General features: G+C 37.5%; 1 long non-coding RNA gene across 1 annotated transcript; it reads left to right on the top strand.

Annotated features, from left to right (window-relative positions):
• The first annotated feature begins 74 nt into the window (after positions 1-74).
• LOC129146069 (uncharacterized) lies at positions 75-5,597 on the top strand. The gene is made up of 3 exons (XR_008552463.1): positions 75-589; positions 693-755; positions 5,406-5,597. It is a non-coding gene; the product is annotated as an uncharacterized LOC129146069 (long non-coding RNA).
• Positions 5,598-9,165: the final 3,568 nt, after the last annotated feature.

Raw genomic sequence — 9,165 nt, 5'->3', positions numbered from 1 at the left:
CCTGGGCGGGACTCGGCGGTAACGGGCGTCGAACCCGGCCAACGAGTGCGCGGGCAGGCGGGCCGCGCCGTTGGGCACGCCCCCTCCCAGGGGAAGAGAAAGTGAGGGAAAAAGGAAAGTGCACAGTCCAGATCCTGGTATTTAATAAATTTCAGTAAGCGTGAGCAGGTCTCATCGTTGAGGAAATGTAATGTGATGCGCTGCCTGTATCTCAAGCCCGAAATTCGGGACTGCAAAATACAAAATTCGTTGGCCAATGTGACGAGGAGGAGGTGCCCGTCCTCAAAAAACCCGGCAGTGGTGTAGAAGGCTTACCACTTGATTTCAGCGATGGGAAGAACAGATTGACTCTTTACAGCATTGTATAAAAATTTAAAATCACCCTAACCTTTGACCAAGAATTCCCACCCCTAAAAATTTCCAGATATTCACTCTGCTCAGATCCATTTGTGCAAATATGTAGCACTTTGCAGAACTACTTGTCAGAGGAAAACAATAGCTTGTATTGGGGGAAAAAGATTGTATTGGGGGGAAAAAGATAGATACCAAATGAGATGATCTCCAAAATAGCATTAATTGGAAAAACAAGGTACAGGACACCTTATTTTTTATACAAAAATATACTTTGCTTGTATATAAAGAAACTGTAAAAGTTCCAGCGATAAGAGGCATAGTTTTCAATTCTATTGTAGTATGGACACTTTCAACAAAAAAGGAAAAAGGCTTGTACACTACTGAACCCATCGAACCCACTGGTGAGTTGGCAATCCTAGAAGGCTTTCTATTAGAGCTGCCTCCAAAGCTAAGAATGTCAGGTGGAGTTGCCCAGAGGTGAAGACCTAGCAGGCAAATAGGACCTTGTGAGCAAAGGCAGGGAAGTCAGCAGTTTGGTGTTGTGGGTACACTAAATGCAAGGTACAGTGTTAAGGCTGGAGAGGGGGGCCATATCCAACTCTACAGAGTTTTTACAACCACGGGATGAAATCTAGGCTTCATCCTGAGGGCAGTGGGTGAATCTAGGTTTTTAGTAGAGGAGTACTAACAGGATTAGATTTGAAAATGATTGGCCCAGCAAAATAACTCAGGTATCAGACCTGAGGCAGGGGGACAGGAAGCACAGTAAGGGAGAAAGGCAGAATTTTAAAACCATGAAGGCTCTTGAGAAGATATTTTGCTGGGGGTAAAGGAAGATAAGCAGGATGGCTCTCAAGTGCCTGCTGCAAAGGATTGGAGGAATTAGAAGTAACAAGAGGAAGACAGTACTCATTTTCCCCCTGAGATAATTGATACTGGTCATGAATCAGAACACAGGCCCTGCTATTCAGATTCTGAGGAATTTTCTAAAAGTTTCATTGGAATAGGTTCTTTTTCTAGAAATCCTCCCCCCCCAAAAAAAGTCCAGTTGTCTGGGGAGGGTATTAAAGAAGAGATCTTTAACAATGTGGCTTTTTAAAAAATGGTTAATGTGGCAGACATTGTCAGCTGAGGCAGACTCCATCCAAACACCCCGTACTCTCTAGTCACTGCTTCTAGCCACCTTCTAATGAAGAACTGCCATGTGGTGTTACCTCTGGTTAGTAAGATATAAACCAAAGTCTGCTGCAGATTGGAATTTTTGGAAAAGTTTTGCTTTCTGATAAAAATGGATAGATTCATGTAAAAAAAAGTCTTTTCACATTTTTTTCTTACTGTCTGGAACATGAACATGAAACTCTGAAACTACTGCATCCACCTTATGAAAATGAGACAAAGGGGTTATTGTTTTAGTGTTTATTGCTGTATAGCCAATTACCCCAAAGCTTAATGGCTTAAAATAACAAACATTATCTCTGTTTCTGTGGATCATGAATTAATGTATAGCTTTGTAGTCTTATCTGAGTGCTCAGCTAGGGGGGGGGATTTTTGGCAGGCCCCAGTTCCTCATCACATGGACTCTTCACAAAGCTGCCACACAATTTGGCAACTGGCTTCCCCTAGAATAAGTGATCCAAGAAAGAGCAAGAGAGAAGACAGAAGACAGAAACTACATTCTTTTATAATTTAATCTCAGAAGTGGCTACCCATAACTTTTATATCCTATTAGAATCAACTCACTAAATTTAACCAATACTCAATGAGAGGCAAAAATAACCAAGCAGCATTGGAAGCCATTCCAGAGACTGTTACCTCAGTTGCCATGTGTAAGATTGTGGTTCATCCACTAAGAATGATGAGCAGAGTGCTAAACTGCATGGGTCCCTTACAACAGTGTTGATTAGCTTGCCTCACTTGAGCCCTTATGCTATGAAACCAACAGTCATAAAATTAGAAAGACTAGTAACATCAAATATTAGTGAGAGGAGTTATAAATGGTATAATCACATTGGAAAAAGGTTTAGAAAAACAAATACACACATAATCTATGACCCAGTAATTCCAATCCTAGCTATTTATCCAAGAGAAATGAAGACCACAAAAATATTTGTACAAGAACATTCATGTTTTATTTATAATAGCCCCAAACTTGGGGAAAAAACACACAAAGCTCTATCAAATAGTTAAGTGGAAAAACTAATTGTGGTATAGTCACTTAATGGCATATTAATCACCTTATTTAAGGCACAAGTTGATACATGCAACAAAATGGATGAATCTCAAAAACAGTAAAAGATGACTTACATAAAAAAGGACATAGTCTATTGTATGATTCCATTTATATGCAGCTCTAGACAGGTAACACTTTGCTATGGTAGAAAAAACTGAGAGCAGTGTTTGTCTCTTGTGGGAGTATGGCTAGGGATAAAATACAACGGGGTATGAGGGCACTGATGGTAATAGTATCTTAACAGAGGTTTGTGTTACGGAACTATTTGAATATGTCAAAATATACTCAATGTTAGTACACTTAAGATTTGGGCATTTTATTGAATTAAAATTTTACCTCAATAAAAAGGTTAAGCAGATATTGAATTCTATATAATGGCATGTATGCAAAATATTTAGGGTAAATTATGCTAATGCCTGCAACTTACATTGAAAAGCATCCAAAAAAACAAAAAATGATCATGTGGCTAGATAAGTAACAAAGCAAGTATAGTAAAATATTAATGGTTCAATCTAGGTGGTTGATATGTAGGTAGTCACTGTAAAATTCTGGTATTTTTATAAGTATGAAAAAATTTATAAGTTATGGAAAACAGTTATTATTCAAGCCACTGTTCCTTTTCAATCATCTGCTATTAAAATACTCCTATTTACACTGATATCAAAAGTCTTCTACAAAATGGATGAAATTTACCCTAACACTTACTCATTTAACAAATATTTACTAAGTATATACTAGGTGTTGGACTTTGTACTTGTGATAGAAGTGTGATCTTGTGATCAAAACAGACAAAAGACCTATTGTGAATTTTATAATCTAGCAGAGAAAATAAATACTATCACACAAATATACAACTACTATGAACAATTTCAAGGGAACCACAGGAGTGCTCTAAGGTCATTGGCAGGGGGAACTGATCTAAGGTGGAGTGGGGCAATTGGGGAAGATTTCCTACAAGAAATGTAAATGAAGAGTAGTTAATGAGAAGTGGAGCAGCAAATAATTCAGATACAAAGAACACCATGGGCAAGTTAGCTGAGGTCAAAGGAAGTGAAATGAGGCTATTGTGGCTGAAGATAAAGAGAAAAACTCAATAGTTCTGAGGACAGGTGCTGAAAGAATCTACTTTTCACTAACTTTGCTTAAGATCTTTAAAGTGACTGTAGGAGTTCTAGCCTAACAAAAAGCAAACAGACTGGACTGAACTTTAAAAATAGACATTATGTACCTGATGAACCAAATGGCTTTTCAACACCATTTTTTATTTCCTTTTTGTAATTAATACTCAGCAAACTGCAGGGGAAGTGGAGGGATGGACTAACCAGTTTCTACCAAGAAGTCTTTAAAACTTTTAGGGCAATGGGAATGAGAGCATTGGAATGCTTGGCAGGTCTTTGTGTATATAAAATTTCTCATTTTTCTTGAAAATCCAACATAGCTCCTAAGTTAAAGGTGTAAACTTAGAACTGCAGTTCTACTTTTCCATGGAAGTGAGATGATTATCACAATGAAAATGTAATCATTTTGTGTTGATTCTGTTTATAACATTTACACTCAACATTTCCCAAAAAATCTGATTTTTTCAAAAAATACAAATAATTACCAAAATAAAGACAAAGAAGCTGAGTAGCTTAATTTTTGTCCTAAAAGCATTCTCCCCCCCTTGTTTTTTTCTTAGCTTTGAGATATATTTGACATATAACATTGTATAAGTTTAAGGTGTACAATGTGTTGATCTGATTATCTTCATGTAATACAAATGCACCACAGTGTTAGCTAACTTGGCCATCACGTCACTTTTATTATTTTTTGTGGTAAGAACATTTAAGGTCTACTTTCTTCATGACTTACAAGTATATCTTCAAATAAAATTTATTTTTTATAGTAAACCTAGGGATTCATAAATTAATTAAGAAATTTTAAAAGTCATACATCTTAAATTATCTTCACAAAAGCAGATTTCTTCTTCCCAGCTGGCCAATAAAGCACTAGTTCAGAAAGTATCACTGCAGAAAGGCCACAGGCTCAGAGTAACTTCAGAAGCCAGTGTTCTTTTACAGCTGGACACCCCTGCTGTAAGTACAAGCCAGGCCCCAGTCTCCCTGCACACTGCACTCAGCCCACAGGCTGCCCTGGGCACAGTGGGGCTTCCAGAGGTGCCCAAGGACTTCTCTGCCTTCTCTATTTTTTCCTCTCATAGCATTCACTAGTACTTATTGGGTATCTAGTTTGCACCTGTCCATCACATTAACTCTCAAACCCTGCAGGGTGATATCATGAGCTCAGGGATTGTATCAGTCATGAATCTTTCTTTAGCCAAAACAGAAAACCCAACTTAAAATGGCTTAAGTGAAAAGAATGACTAGTTCATTGATTACCAGAAATCAGTAAAGTTATACCAATTTTCAGTGACAGCTGGACCCCTGTGCTCATAAGAACCACAGAGCCTATTTCTGGTATTTGGGTTTATAAGTAGGGAAGATCACTAGACCAGTTCAATATCCTAGATCTGCTCCTTTTCCTGGCTCCTTTCACTGCTCCTATATGAGTTTTCTACCTACCCCCAAACTACTTATTTGTAAGGATATTCACTTTCTGTTTCAGACCAAAGTTTGACGTCCAGCTCCAAAAGTCTGGCAAAGGGTCTGAGACTTGGAGGGATGCCATAAAACAGCATATCATCACACTAAGAAACCATACAACGCTACTTTCTTTCACAATGGCCAAGCCAATGCCTTTGAAATATAGTCCTTCCTACACTTCTAGTTTTAGCGTTCTCACCCTGTCAATCTGAACTAAGTCCAAAATTTCACTGTTTTAGGAGAGTCCACAGAAAGGCTGGGGAAATTCCTTGACAAACCGAAAGATGGAGCAGTAAAATAAGCAAGACGAGGACATCCAGCCAAGGGAGTAAATGAGGCTAGAAGCATCCTACGCCCTCCTCACTAAGGCTTGTGTCATGTTACAGAGTTGCTTGTGTCCCAAGGAGAAGACTTTTTTTTTTTTTTTTTTCATTTGAAGTAAGCATCTCATATTCCTTAATCCTTAGGTTCAAGGTCAATTCTTTAGGGAATTTCTAGTCCATCTCCCTCCACCACTCCCTTACTTTCTCACTCCTCTCCCCCTGCCCCTCAAGCTTCCAGGTAAGATCCATTCCAGGATGTCTTTCACTTCTTACCTTCTAGGATTACTTCTCTCTCCTCTCCTTCATGGAATAGACACAACAGGCTGTCAGAAGGAGGCAGGAAGAGGATCATCCCAGTATCTTTACTCCTACTTAATCCCTGAATGCCATAATAAACTGCAATCTAGCCATAAAATCATGAAAAGGTCATTAATTTTTATCGCTGATAGGCCACCTAAATTTTTAAATATATAAATGGAATGGAAAACATGAAAGAAGGGATTGGCTCTGCGTGACAGAATCAGTATTATCCAAAGTCATCATTGAGCTATGTCTACTGTGTGCATGGCTTTTGGTGTTAGAAACATGCTTTTTTTTTAGCATTTTTTTTTCTGAGCCTTTGATGAGGTTGCTCATTTTCCTAGAACCCTCTTTACCCAGATCTTTGCATGGCTCGCCCCTTAGCATCTTTTACACACACATACACACACTGAGTTGTGACAATCCTCCATTGACGAAGGCCCAAAATCAGGAGCAGCTTGTAATTTCCCAACATCTGACATGGCAGTTCCCTTTCAGTCTTCATGTTCTGCCAGACTCAGGAGGTATCAGGTTGAACTACATGAAATTACCTTTTTGTTGGTCAAAGTGAAAATGTTATATTCTTGAAAAAAGTTTTGATCACCCAAAATATGCATTGTTGCCTTGACAGCTTTCCTTGAATGGTAATTTCCCTGAATACTAAATGATATATACCATATTTATAACATTCAGCATAGTTAAAATTATTAAGTCCTCTAAACACTGCCTCTCACTTGAAGAATGCTCTATTTCTTAGAATTCCAAATGATTAAAAAAAGGTGATAATCTGTTGGAAAAAAAAGGGTCAGGTGAGAATGATGAATATGGCAGAATTTCTAAGGCTAATTCAGTTAACTTGGCAGCATGTGATGTCTGTGGTCAAATGTCTGCTAACCAATGCAGAGCTTTTTGAACAATTTTCATATATAATTTCAATTTTTTGACAATGTTTGAGATTTACCTGGGTTAAAAAAGCAGTAATCAGGGCCTCCCTGGTGGCGCAAGGAGTTAAGCACAGCACTATGAAGCTGTCTGCACCCACTGCAGCACGAGTTCGATCCCCGGCCAGCCAGGAAGCTACCGACATGGCACAGCAGACCTCTCCTGTCTCGCCTGCTACTCCCCTTAGCAGTGTATTTCAGTCAGTCTGCCTATTCTGCTCCCCACTCTGTCTCTGATGAATCCTCTTACCCACTGCACCTCTGGCCTGTACCCCAGTTCCTCCATGCATTTATAAATAAATCTTTAAACAAAAAAAAAAAGGCAGTAATGAAATAACTTTTCTGCAAACCACCATTCGGTTACGATGGCATTTTTTTTTAATTACAGTTATGGTTTTAACACATTTGGGAACTCTATCAACATCCAATCATTGACCACATCACTTTCAATTTCTTTTTTTTGTCAAAGTTTATGATCTTCTCTAAAAGAGCTATCTGCTCTTTCAAATTTTAAGGTATGGACAAATCTCTAAACATCTTAGTTTTATGATCATCCATCAACTGGTGTGGTACCTAACCACTTGTCCAGTTTTTTCACCTTTCCTATTGCAGCCAGGTGTCGAGAAATTGTTGTAGCAGAAACTCCTAAGTCTGCTGCAAGGCCTCGAATTGCTCTTTTGGGGTTAGCTTCCACCAGGGCTCTCAACCAATCTTCATTTAACACAGATTTAGGTCTCCCTCGAGGCTCATTTTTCACACTCCGATTCCTAGATCGAAATTTTTCAAACCACCACCGAATAGTCCTTTGACTAACAGAGCCTTCTCCAAAGACAGAACTAATGTGTCTGCTTGCCATGGCTGCATTATGTCCTGGTTTAAATTCATATAAAAATAGTATTTGCAAATCTTTCAAAGATATGGTATTGTTAATTTCTGTGGAGAAAATAAACAATAAAAACAATCATCTAAGAAAACTGAAAATCATAAAACCATGAATACTAAAAGCACAACTGAAACTAAGTTTTACCAATCACAGTAAAGTTTCAACTGGTCAAGTATCAACTATTTCATTTGGAGGATATAATGTTTTTATTACTGAACTCTGCTGCTATCAGGTAGATGTTGCTTTTAAGTCTTTTGTTTTTCCAGTAGAAATACAATTTAGAGTAGTTTCATAAGCACCTACCATAGAAGAACAACTGTTGAATTTAAAGATGAGTTGTAAAAAAAAAAAAAAAAAAAAAAGATAAGTTGTACTTTTAAATCTAAGAACGCAGTGCTTACCAAATAATTTTTCAGTACTATCACATTAAGTTCTCGGATCAATTTAATACTTACCAAAAAACTTCTCTCACAATAGGTTGATAAATACCTGATTCCTGTGTTTTCTGACCAAATTATTTTTAGGTCTTCCTCTTGCTTGTGTCATATGATTTAAATGACTATTACTTCACAACCTTTCCTGCCTTCTAAATCCTTACTATTGAGCTTATTTTCTTTTATCTCTGGGCATTATACTTAATTTTGGTATAGATGAAATTGAAAAACTATTTAAGGAACATTACAGATCTGTTTGCCTAATTTTACATTATCCCCAGGCAGTCACATATTCTGAATGGCACTGGAGTCCAGTGTTGTTTTTTTAAAACTACAACCACAACATACATGTTCCCTAAAGACATTGAAGAGTTTTTGAAAAAAGGAAGACGACTCAACAGAATTCTAACCTGGACAATGAGTGAATTTTAGGATGGGAAGGAGGAAGATTTCTTTTCAGCAGCTTTAAAATTCCAGTCCCCTATAAGTATATATTCCTTTCATGGCATCTTGTCTGCCTTTTCCTCCCTTTGGCTTCCAAGACGGTGAAGTGGAAAGGGAAAAGTTTCTATTCTTTTCTGTCCTCACTTAAATTCTAAACTATTTCAAATAAATTTATAAGTGATCACTATTATGAAGGCAGACTGAAAAACCTGCCCTCAACAATCATATACTTGTAAGCAACAAGCAAACAGAAAATATATATATTGCAACTATAAGACAAATATTAGGAAAGTGAGGAGTTTTATTTTAGTCCCTGAAATATATTGGAAGCAATCATCCTGTTGTTCCTAAATGGAATAGAAATAGGAGAGAGGGTTCTCATTAATATACTAAGTACTTTTAAATGATGCATGTAGTCACTTTTTCCACTTCAAACAAAGCATGATAGTTAAAATACAAGAACAAAACAAAATTGTTTTAATATAGAGCTGAGTCTAAAAGTGAAAGATAGAGTTTTTAAAACTGGGGAGAGGATGACTCAAAGTCACAATGTTTAAAGGGGCACATGAGTAGAATTCCTATCCAAAGCGACACACAAATAATGGAATAATCTGAAACAGAGATATTTAAATAAGACATTTTAAAACATGCCTTAAATGTTCAGAGAGCACATA

This window comes from Talpa occidentalis, unplaced genomic scaffold (genome assembly GCF_014898055.3).
Source record: "Talpa occidentalis isolate TD23 unplaced genomic scaffold, MPIMG_talOcc4v2.1 talOcc4.17, whole genome shotgun sequence".
Taxonomy (NCBI): Eukaryota; Metazoa; Chordata; class Mammalia; order Eulipotyphla; family Talpidae; genus Talpa; species Talpa occidentalis.
The sequence above is the reverse complement of the archived record's forward strand: the minus strand, read 5'-3'. Positions and strand labels throughout refer to the sequence as shown.